Source organism: Rutidosis leptorrhynchoides, chromosome 8 (assembly GCF_046630445.1).
Source record: "Rutidosis leptorrhynchoides isolate AG116_Rl617_1_P2 chromosome 8, CSIRO_AGI_Rlap_v1, whole genome shotgun sequence".
NCBI classification, from domain to species: Eukaryota; Viridiplantae; Streptophyta; class Magnoliopsida; order Asterales; family Asteraceae; genus Rutidosis; species Rutidosis leptorrhynchoides.
In genome coordinates, this window is record NC_092340.1 from 354,494,038 (window position 1) to 354,506,659 (window position 12,622).

The window sequence follows — 12,622 nt, forward strand, 5'->3', positions numbered from 1 at the left end:
ATTTGGAATACGCTTATTTACATGGTGAATCTGAATTACCTGTAATAATATCGTCTTCTCTTACTGAAAATGAGAAATCACAACTCATTTCTGTGTTGAAAGCTCATAAACCAGCCATTGCATGGAAGATTCATGATATTAAAGGAATAAGTCCTTCGTATTGCACACATAAAATCCTTATGGAAGAAGGTCATAAAACGTATGTGCAACGCCAACGAAGACTAAATCCTAATATGCAAGATGTAGTTAAGAAAGAGATTATTAAACTGCTAGATGCAGGTCTAATTTATCCAATCTCTGATAGTCCATGGGTAAGCCCAGTTCAATGCGTGCCTAAGAAGGGTGACATGACTGTCATTACAAATGAGAAAAATGAGCTTATTCCTACTAGGACTGTAACAGGATGGCGTGTGTGTATTGATTATAGAAAATTAAATGACGCCACCAGAAAAGATCACTTTCCCTTACCTTTCATAGATCAAATGTTGGAAAGATTAGCCGGAAATAGTTACTATTGTTTTCTAGATGGATTTTCCGGATATTTTCAAATTCCAATAGCACCCGAAGATCAAGAGAAAACCACATCCACGTGCCCTTATGGCACTTTTGCTTACAAACGCATGCCATTTGGACTTTGCAACGCCCCTGCAACCTTTCAAAGGTGTATGATGGCGATTTTTCACGACATGATAGAAGAATGCATGGAAGTTTTCATGGATGACTTTTCAGTCTTCGGTGATACATTTGAATCATGTCTAGTTAATCTGGAACGAATGCTTATTAGATGCGAACAATCAAATCTAGTTCTTAATTGGGAGAAATGCCATTTCATGGTTAAAGAAGGCATCGTTCTTGGTCATAAAATTTCAAAAGAAGGAATTGAAGTGGATAGAGCTAAAGTAGATGTAATTGCTAAACTTCCACATCCCACCAATGTTAGAGGAGTTAGGAGTTTTCTAGGGCATGCCGGTTTTTACCGACGTTTCATAAAAGATTTTTCTAAAATTGCCACTCCTATGAATAAACTCCTAGAAAAAGATGCTCCATTCATCTTTTCAGATGAACGTATCAAATCTTTTAATATTCTTAAAGAGAAACTAACTAATGCGCCGATCATGATAACACCAAATTGGAATCTACCATTTGAACTAATGTGCGATGCAAGTGATTTTGCTATGGGAGCCGTTTTAGGACAAAGGATTGAAAAACGATTTCAACCTATATATTATGCTAGTAAGACGTTACAAGGAGCACAAACGAACTATACAACTACTGAAAAAGAACTCCTTGCTATTGTCTTTACTTTTGACAAATTTCGATCATATCTCGTTCTAGCAAAAACGGTGGTCTATACCGACCATTCTACTCTTAGATACCTATTTTCAAAACAAGATGCTAAACCAAGATAAATCCGTTGGATCTTACTCTTACAAGAGTTTGATATTGAAATCCGAGATAAAAGAGGAGCAGAAAATCTCGCCGCTGATCATCTTTCTCGTCTTGAAAATCCCGAATTAGAATTTCTAAATGAATCGGCCATACAAGACAACTTTCCTGATGAATATCTATTGAAGATAGATTATAAAGAAATTCCATGGTTTGCAGACTATGCAAACTACTTAGTTTGTGGATTCCTTGAAAAAGGATTATCGTACCAAAGACGAAAGAAATTCTTCAGTGATATAAAACACTATTTTTGGGAAGATCCACATCTGTTTAAAAGTTGTCCCGATGGAATAATACGCCGATGTGTATTTGGAGATGAAGCTAGTAAAATATTAAACCATTGTTACACAGGACCAACAGGAGGGCATTATGGGCCTCAATTAACAGCAAGAAAAGTTTATGATGCTGGATTCTATTGGCCTACAATTTACAAAGACGCACACCTTCTTTGCAAATCCTGTGATGCTTGTCAAAGGGCCGGAAAAATAAGTCAACGTGATGAAATGCCACAAAATGTTATCCAAGTATGTGAAGTATTTGACATTTGGGGTATTGACTTTATGGGTCCATTTCCAAAAACTCATAATAATCTCTATATTCTCGTAGCCATTGATTATGTATCTAAATGGGCGGAAGCACAAGCTCTCCCAACTAACGATGCACGAGTTGTAGTCAACTTTTTAAAACATCTTTTTGCAAGGTTTGGAACACCGAAAGCTTTAATAAGTGATCGGGGTACTCATTTTTGTAATAATCAACTTGAGAAAGTTCTTAAAAGATATGGAGTAACTCATAAAATCTCCACCGCATATCATCCACAAACAATTGGACAAGTTGAAAATACCAACCGAGCTTTAAAACGTATTCTAAAGAAAACCGTAGGATCAAATCCGAAGAAATGGTCCATTAAATTGGAGGATGCACTCTGGGCTTTTAGAATAGCCTACAAAACTCCAATTGGAACCACACCTTTTAGACTTGTTTATGGAAAAGCATGTCATCTTCCAGTAGAAATTGAACACAAAGCATTTTGGGCTTTGAAGACATGTAATCTTGATTTACATGAAGCCGGACGTCTACGATTAAGTCAACTAAACGAATTAGAAGAATTAAGACATGAAGCATACGAAAATTCATTAATCTATAAAGAAAGAACGAAGAAATGGCATGATAAAAGAATCAGAAGTTCAAAAGAATTTAAGGAAGGAGACGGAGTTCTTCTTTTCAATTCACGATTCAAGCTATTTCCTGGAAAATTGAAATCAAGATGGTCTGGACCATTCATAGTTAAAAGAGTTTTTCCATACGGAACGATAGAATTAATAAATTCAAATGGAATTGAATTTAAAGTTAATGATCACAGAGTTAAACACTACATAGATAGTTCGATGGAAGTTGACAACGAAGTTAATCACAATTTCGACACCACAGCTAACTAAGTGTGGGGAGAATCAAGTCTTTAAAGGATAATATGTATTTATGTTAGAGTTAGATTGTCTGTTTTCGTGTAGTTCTCGAAAATGGAACCCGAATGGTCTTTCCCTAGCAGACCCTAAAGAACTAGTCTTCTTCCCCCATTCTGAATTTTTATTTTTTTAGGTTTTTACAAAATGAAGACTGCCTGTGAACTAAACCATGGTCTAATGCTACACGCTTTGATCACTAAACGTAATAATGACACACTTCTGAGTGAAATAGTATCAGTAATCAGAGAAAGATTGGACGGAGTTAGAAAAGAATCCAGATGCGAAGATAATAAGTTACAATTTGGTAAAGGAAAATCAAAATCCGCAGCGAAAAGAAGAGCACGACACCTAGAAAGATGTCACAAATGCGGAAAATGGTCACATGGAGGTAAATATTCAAATAATCAAACCTATTCAAATACCGAATTTGTTACTTTATGCAGAGACAGACCGTTCATATGTTTAGAAGAAAAGACACTGAATGCTCGAGGTTATGCCTATGTAGCCATGGAAAACCAATTAAACCGACTATCTTATGAATGGGATAGATCATATAACTAAGAAATCTATTTCACAGGTATGTTTGTACAGTTTTTTTATTTTTATTTTTATTTTTAACCTTTTGATAATAAACGCTAATTTGTTCGCTATAAAGTATTAAATTGGTATTGAATAAAATTAGGTTTGGCGACCGAAATTATTGATATCATTCAAAAATTTATTACATCACTGCGAAATTTAACGTTTATTCTTAAGGTATAAATATCTTTAATCAATCAACCCAAAATATTTCAAAAATTCGTCATGAGTTAAATTAGGTCTTGGAACCGAAATTACTTTACCGAAAAGAGGGGCGCATATTTTTGATAATATTTGATTGATTAAAGTGGGATAAAAAGCCAAAAAGATTTTTAATTTTATTTTTACCATGTTTTTTTAAAATTTATATATAAATATTAAATTAATATTGTAAACTTTATAAAAACAATATATTTAAAATTGTAAATATTTGAAAAATTAATATAAGTTTGGTGTGAATTTATAATATGAAATTTTAAATTAAGTTTGGTGTGAATCTTTAATTTTTAAAAATATGAATTTTTAATTTTATACATTTCAAAATTTAAAGTTTGGTGTGAATTTTTAATATTAATTTTGAATTTTATATTTAAATTGTGTGAATTTAAAAACAAAAATTTACTTTATCTCATTAAGTTAAAAATATGATTTTTAAAATTCGTCGTAAGTTGAAGACTAGGTCTTTGAACCGAAATTGCTTTACCCAAGGGAGGGACGAGAACTTTTATTATCATTATTTTTAATCTTATTGAATTAAAGTATGCCAAAAACATTAAAAACCCAAAAATCTTAGCTTTTAAAACAATCGCTACAAAAAGACAAATTTTAAAATTTTGTCAAAGGACGGACTAGGACATCGATCCGAAACGACCTCGTCCTAAATAACAAGGGAAACAAAATTTTAAAATTAATTACTTAATTGTTTTAATTAGTATAAGATATATATAAAAAAAAATAACAAACTCCGCGACTCGCGGAGTTTGAAGGGTAAAAACCTCGCGACTCGCGGAGTGACCGAATTACAGAAAAAATAAAAGGAGCTGGAACAGCTCAGTTGCACACCTCAAACAAGAAAAACACTGCGAAAACACTGCGCAAAAACCCGCAAAAACACCCCCAAAATCACAATTTTTAACCGTTAATCATCAAATTTTTTACTAAAATCATGTTGAGAAGGATGCTATCAAGGAATTACTCAAGAAAAACGGTAAATTTCTACACCTAAACACCATTTAATCCGAAAATTAGTGTTCTTGAGCAATTTTTTCCCCAATTTGATTTTGATGCTTTTTAGTGTAATTATGCTTAAATTGCTTATGTATTATGCTTGTATAACCTAGATTGATGCTATTTAACATGATTAGAAGCCTTAAACTTCAAATTTTGAGTAATCTAGGGTTTGTGTTCTTGAGCAAATTTGGGGCTTTTTGATAAAAACAGGTTATGGCCGATTTTTATCATGAATTGTTGCTAAATTAAGTAGTGTAACATGTTTAGGTAGTTAAATGATCCAAACTTTGAGCCTAAACATGATTTTGAGAATGAAAGTGGACTTTTTCAAGTCTAAAATTCATGAACTTAATTTTTGAAAGATAATGCCATTTGAAACTTGTTTAATTGCTAGTAATGATTATTTTGACATGTTATTTGAGTTGAATGCTTATGAATTTGGCGAACATTTTCGTATATGCTTATTTAAAAAAGTGTAGATTTGATGAAAATATGAAAATGAGTTTAAGTTTGATATAAATTGATCATGTCATTGTAATTATTTTGATTGATGATTTTGCTGACACTAATGCATATTTGGATGCACAAAAATTGTGTTTGATGTGTTTTGCAGACTGAAAGGGGTGAATCTTCATCCCAAGCTCGCAATACTCCTGCTGAGAATGCGGAACAACAGGAGGTGGATAACCACTACAAGCAAGATATACCTCATCCAGTCATGACATTTCCTGATATGCACTTGGAAGATTTACACCCGAACCTGAGATTTGACAGACTTTGGATAGATTATCCAAAATACCAAAGGGGTTTGCATACTCTTCATTCTAAAGTTGTTGAGGTACCTAGGGTCATTAGAAGCTGTAGAATTGGCCGGGCCAATTAGGGAATTACTTGCACAGAGGTATGGTAATTCTACTTTTAACGACTGGGTACGTTTATTCACCATGCGTAGACCTGTATATAAAGTATGGTGTGAAGAATTGTTGTGTAGTATAGAATTAAATGATCGGGTAGCTAGTTTAACCGATCGATCTTTTATTAGATTTTTGTTAGGAGGTTCGATGCGCCACATGTCTTTACTAGACATGGCTCAGGCTTTACGTATATATACGCCTGAGGAGTTAGCATCTGCCGATTGTAGAGGGTTGATACTAAATGGTAGAAAGATAGATGAAAATTTTGATACACATGGTGTATGGAGTCAAATGACAAGCCATCACCGATTCAAAGGGGGAAATTACTCTTATTTGGATATAGATAGAGCTGAATTAAGAGTGATTCATAGGTTTTTAGCTAATTCGATTACACAAAGAGGTAAGAACAAGGAAAAGATAAATGAACAGGATTTGTTTTACCATATGTGTATTCGAGACCCACAAAGCGCTGTAAGTATACCTTATTGTGTGGGTTATTATTTATCAGCTATGGTTAGGGGGATGAGACCACATAGCATAATAGGAGGTGGTATTTTTATTACTTTGATTGCTGAGTATCTCGGTGTGGATATAAGTCGGGGGGGATTATTAGTCGAAGAACCAGAACCCCGCGATACAATAGGTTTAAATGTATACCATGGTGCGAAAGTTTTGAAGAGGCGAAATAACGCCGCAGTACAATACCATGGTAGACATCCACAGGTTGAGAGAAACCAATAGCAAGGTAATGTAGGAGGGGGAAATGAAATGCAAGAAATGCAAAGGTTTATAGCTGCACAGGAGTATGAAAATGCTAGACAAAGAGCATTTGAAGATTGACAAGTTTATCAAAACCAAATCATAGCTTATTGCCAACATATAGGTAGAAACTATATTCCTACTCCAAAACCCATATTCCCTCCCTGGTCTATAGAGATGCAACCACCGTATCCTACGTATAACCCTGCCGAAGCATTTTATAGCACCTATGGTTATGCGTGGAACCCCTATTGGTATCAGTATCATCCCTAGTCTACTTAGTTTTTTTTTTATTTTTATTTTATTATTTGTAATGTTGATACATTTAATACTTATGTTGGATTTGTAATAGTTTTATTATTTTCTAACTTTTATTCTTAGATTTTAATAATTTTTGAATGTGGGGTAATATACCAAACTTCAAAAAAATATGTATATATGTTTGCAGTTTATCTTATGTACACAACAGGATAAAACAACGCATTTTCAAAGACTGGCATTAAGTTCAGCAAAAGCAACTAATTTTGACGACAAGATGCAAAATATATGTGAAATAACAACAAGACGGAATGAACAAATGATGTGCACCATTTATCATTCAGCAAACAAACGCCAATATATTTGGAAACTTTGGTAAAATTTAATCATTTTCACACAAATCACCCTCAATAATTTATATTGTTACTGATTTCTTGCAAATGAGGGCATTGCAAGATCTTAAGTGTGGGAAGGGGTTAAATTCTTTCGGATTTTAAAATTTTTATCTTAAACACTGGGTTACCATTAAAAATACTAGTAAAGCAGTAGTTGTATTAGAATCTAGTGCTCTCTGATAATAAAGAACAGCCCTAGTCTTATATACTGACTACCCAATTCTAGTAAAATGTTTCAAAATTTTCAATTAAATGAACTCAAAATCATGTTTATACATATTTATAAACGATAAAACTAGGTTTTAACACCGAAATTATTGTAACCTCGGAAAGGACAGAAATTGAGAAACAAACCAAAATGTTAAAATTCATTTAAAATGGAATAGAGGACAATAAAAAGGAAAATAAAAGCCAAGTGTGGGAAAATTCTCCAAGTTATTCAAAACATATGTCACATATTTTTGTACAAATAACTGAAAATACTTTTGCTTTGGACTAAACTAAACTGTTTTACCCGATGAAAGAAAAGAAGAGATGGATCTACACGATGAATCAATTTCATCATTAAAAGGAAGTAAAGTCTTCCGAAAAAGAAACGCGCTTCTTGATTTAGGTCATGAAGTTGTCGTCCAGACCAGCTGTAGGTTGACGAAAAATCTAGAAAAGTCATCACTAAAATCAGCAGGAAATCCACGGACCTCAGCATTAAACAGGGTCGCCAAGTGGTCAGATTTATCCTAACCATGAGAAGGATTTATCTCGTAAAATGGGGGGCACCATGCAAATTAGCTGGATAAGACTAATGAATCAGATCCCCAGAAAGGATAATCTCCTTAAAGATTAAAAATTAGCTTTTAAAGCCTGATATTACTCAATCCTTGAGATTGACCTTAAAGATTGAGAATTACAAACTCATGGAATTCAATGATATCTAAACTCGAGCTTGAACGAGAAAATATTTTGATCAAAATTACAAACCGATTTGTTTTCTGAAAACCCTATTTTCAATGCGTTCATTACCATTGAACGTAAAATCCTAGGAATTCACCTGGAATTCATTAGGTCACCTGAACTAAATCGGGTGTCAACCGTAAGAACGGTGGTTGCATAGTGGTTAAAGACAGGACCTTGTGCCAGACCGAAAAATCATAAGGGTGAGCTTTACTATTGCTCCTACCAAGGATAGTAATTGCGTCCGACACATTATAGACCATAATTAAAAGCATGTCAGGGGACATTGCCTTAACAGTTACTTGTTCAACGCTTTCCTTTACAACCGGACGGTAGTTTACCGAAAGGTAATATACGGGACAAGTAAACTGGACGTGTTGCTTTCCAAATACAAGGTTAGCAAGTGGGTGCCACAAAACCATAAGTTTTGAGTTAAAATTTTCAAATCTGAAACTCACCAAACCCACAAAAATATTTTGCAAACACCGGTTAAGGGTTATTCCGGAAAACTTATCTAGGGTAAAAACTAGATTTAATTTTCAAAAGATCAAATGTTTTCATAAAGATCCAATTTCCTTAATGGATCTAAATTTTTATAGTCATGTGGGACTGTAAACCATATCGTTACTACCATTGTTTATACCGCCGTATAGAAATCACTGATGTACAAAGTGTGAAGAATAAAGAAGTGATTCTAGTATTTCAAGACGATATTGCTTGAGGACAAGCAACGCTCAAGTGTGGGAATATTTGATAATGCTAAAAACGAACATATATTTCATAGCATTATTCCTCAAGAAAGACAAGCTTTTAGTTGCAATTGTTCTATTTAAAAGTGATATTCGTCTAAATAATAAAAGGTGAAGACAAAAGACAGATTCGACGAATTGAAGACGCAAACGACCAAAAAGCTCAAAAGTACAAAATACAATCAAAGAGGTTCCAATTATTGATAAGAAACGTCTCGAAATTACAAGAGTACAAGATTCAAAACGCAAAGTACAAGATATTAAATTGTACGCAAGGATGTTCGAAAATCCGGAACCGGGACCAGAGTCAACTCTCAACGCTCGACGCAACGGACTAAAAATTACAAGTCAACTATGCACATAAATATAATATAATATTTAAATAATTCTTATAATTATTTATATATTATATAAATAAAATAAACCGTCGGCAAGAAAGACTCCAAAATGGAGTGAGCTGTATTTACAAACTCCGCGACTCGCGGAGTTTGAAGGCAAAAAGGGCCGCGAGTCGCGGAGTACCCCTGAACTCAATTCCCTATAAAGCCAACCGAATTCTGATCATTTTCATCATCCTTTTTCTTCTTCTCTCATAAAACGTATTATATATATATATATATATATTATAATTTTAATTTTAATTCTAAAAATAAGGGTATGTTAGCAAATGTTGTAAGGGTGTAAGTCGAAATTCTGTCCGTGTAACGCTACGCTATTTTTAATCATTGTAAGTTATATTCAACCTTTTTAATTTAATGTCTCGTAGCTAAGTTATTATTATGCTTATTTAATCCAAAGTAATCATGATGTTGGGCTAATTACTAAAATTGGGTAATTGGGCTTTGTACCATAATTGAGGTTTGGATAAAGGAACAACACTTGTGGAAATTAGACTATGGGCTATTAATGGGCTTTATATTTGTTTAACTAAATGATAGTTTGTTAATGTTAATATAAAGATTTACAATTGGGCGTCCCTATAAATTACCATATACACTCGATCGGACACGATGGGCGGGTGTAAGACCCAAATATTTATTGTAGATAATGTATTTATGGTGTACTATGCATGTATGAAGTGTACGAAGCATGTACGTGTTGCTTGCTCGAACGTTGGAGGAAACTGGACATTATCTGAAGTGACAAGGAGTGTACGTATCTTTTCAACCCCAAATAAAGTTGGTGTTAATGTTTCAAAGCCTTACCATTGGAAAGAAAATCTTATTACGTTTCCAACGATATTTGATTCATCGAAAACGGAGCTACGGTCAAAAAGTTATGGCCAAAACAAGTTTCTGAAATCTGACCTGCAGAGTGGAGCGGCGCTCCACAATGTGGCGCGGCGCGCCGAATGGGTCAGAAGCAATTTTCAGCCTTTTTAAAGGCTTTAAATGAAGGGTACTTTGGTCTTTTCACTTGGGGACGGTTTGGGGTCATCAAAACTGATCCTTTGATCAGTTTGGATCACATTCTCACCCACCACAAACACTCTCTTCAAACCCTAGTGAGAGAGAGCTTGATTTGGAGAAGAAGGAGTTGGATTCTCACCAAAGCTCGGGTATCAAAGTTGTTCCACTCGTCAACGGCATCATTTTGGCGGTATTGGTAAGTTCTAACTCCGAATTTCATCTTAGTGAATTGATATTCAAGTTAGGGTTTTGAGTTAATTGGTTGTAAAACCCTTTTAGGTGATGAAGTGACTTTAGTGATGCTAGTAATTGGGTTTATTGTTATTGTTGGTGGATTTCGGTTTGGTGAACAAATTGGTTATGTTTAGAACTTGAAATTGGGTTTAATCACTAGGTTTAGTGATTGTGGAAGTATTGAAACCTATTTAGGGTTATTTGGTTGACTAACTTTGACTTTGGGTCAAATTAGGGTTTGGTGGTGATTATGACCCAATTGGCGATTTAACAAAGTTTGTAAACTTAAAATGGATTAAGTTGAAGTGTTAAACCGAGTTAAATATGTTTTGGTGTCAAAACTTGCTAATAGCGTGATATTGACTTCTTATGGGTCAAACTAGGGTTTAAGTGTCATTTTGGGCAAGATAGGTGTTTAACACCTATGATCGGGTTTAATTGGCGTATTAAGACCATTCTCACTTGTGTTAGTGATTATTGGTTAATTTTGGGCGCGTTTTGTACTTGGAAGTGCATTTGGGTCAAATTTGCACTAAGTGTCAATTTGGGTTGATTTGTGAATCCATTCTAAGTGTATTGTTGTAATTATGATAATGGAATAGGTATTTTCCATTGGCGAGTTGCAGATTATTTGGAAGCTTTCATCAAGACTTCAAGGTGAGTGTTAATATCCTATATGCATATGTATGTGTAGGATGGGTGCGGGTCGGGTGAAGTGATTCTCGGCTTTAGAGCTCACTTCACATATAGGTGGATTTGATGGACTTGTGCATAGGTCCAATTGGCACGGTTGTGCGTTCTGGTTGACTACCTTTGGCAAAGTACACATTTTGGGTGTACGTTATCACACGTGGTTGTGAGTGGAATAATTATGCGTGTATGTATGTAATGTATTTAATTGTGTTGTACGAATGTGGTATTGTCGCGTTGTTTAAGACACCACGTTCTATGAAACGAGTAGTATTGTCGCGGTGTTTAAGACACTACTCATTGTGGAATTAACGAGTAGTATTGTCGCGGTGTTTAAGACACTACTCATTGTGTAATTGACTTGTGGTATTGTCGCGGTGTTTAAGACACCACAATGTCATGGGAGTGGAAGTGTCGCGGTGTTCAAGACACCACTCATTGTATTGAATGAAGTGTGGATTCGTCGCGGTGTTTAAGACGCCACATTGTTGTAAGGGTGAGTTAGTCGCGGTGTTTAAGACATCACCCGGGGGACTAGTGATTACGCGGTGTGTAAGTAACACTAGTGGATGTTATGAACTCCAACGGACTTTCTTGTACCGTTCTCTTGTGTACTTGGTTAACCATGGTTGTATGAGTTATGTATTGGCATATTTAATTATGAACTATATGCTTTTGGTATTGCTAGCTATTGTGGACTTGCGGTTATTGGTATATGCACGATATGTTGCATGATTGTCGAATTGCTAATTCGTGATTAATGTTGTGTTGTCGTGATGTAGTTAACCCTCCGGGGGTAGTTATTGGCGTTGTTCACATTGACGTTGGTGAACTTACCTTATTGATGGTATTATTAGCTTGTTGCTTAGTGATCGTATGGTATACTTAGATTAGCTTGCCTTTAGGCTTGGACGCTCCGGTATGCGGTATTTTTTTATTTATGTGGCGTGTCAATTTTATGCATATATATGTATGTAGTATATTATCATTCACTAAGCGTTAGCTTACCCTCTCGTTGTTGACTCTTTTTATAGATCGCATGTGGATTGGTGGCTCGGGTAAGCGCGAGGACTAGAAGACGTGCATAGTTGCTTTAGTGACTTACTTTTGGATCATTTAGGATGGGGTAGCGTATTCCCAATCGCCATGCTCGGCTTTGTTGTATTAAAAGTCTTTTGGTCAAATAGTATATTTCGGTACTTAAGGTGGTAAAATGGGTCGTTGTGGGACCCGCTTCGTAAACTCAATTTTATTAATTAAGCGTGCTAGTTTTATATATATGAATTTATGGTTAAAAGCGTTTTGGCTAAAAATGTCGGGAACTAGTCAAACATTTTCGTTAAATTGACTTCCGGGGACAGCGGGCTGTCCAGGTGGTTTGGCGCGCCGCGCACCCACCTGGCGCGCCGCGCAAATGAACTGCACCAGAAATTTTTTTTTATGTTGTGAAATTTAACGGGAATTGTCGTGGTTTGGTTTGGGTCGTTACAAGTGGTATCAGAGCATGGTCTAAGGGATTTAGGTGACTTGAGATAGGTGCCT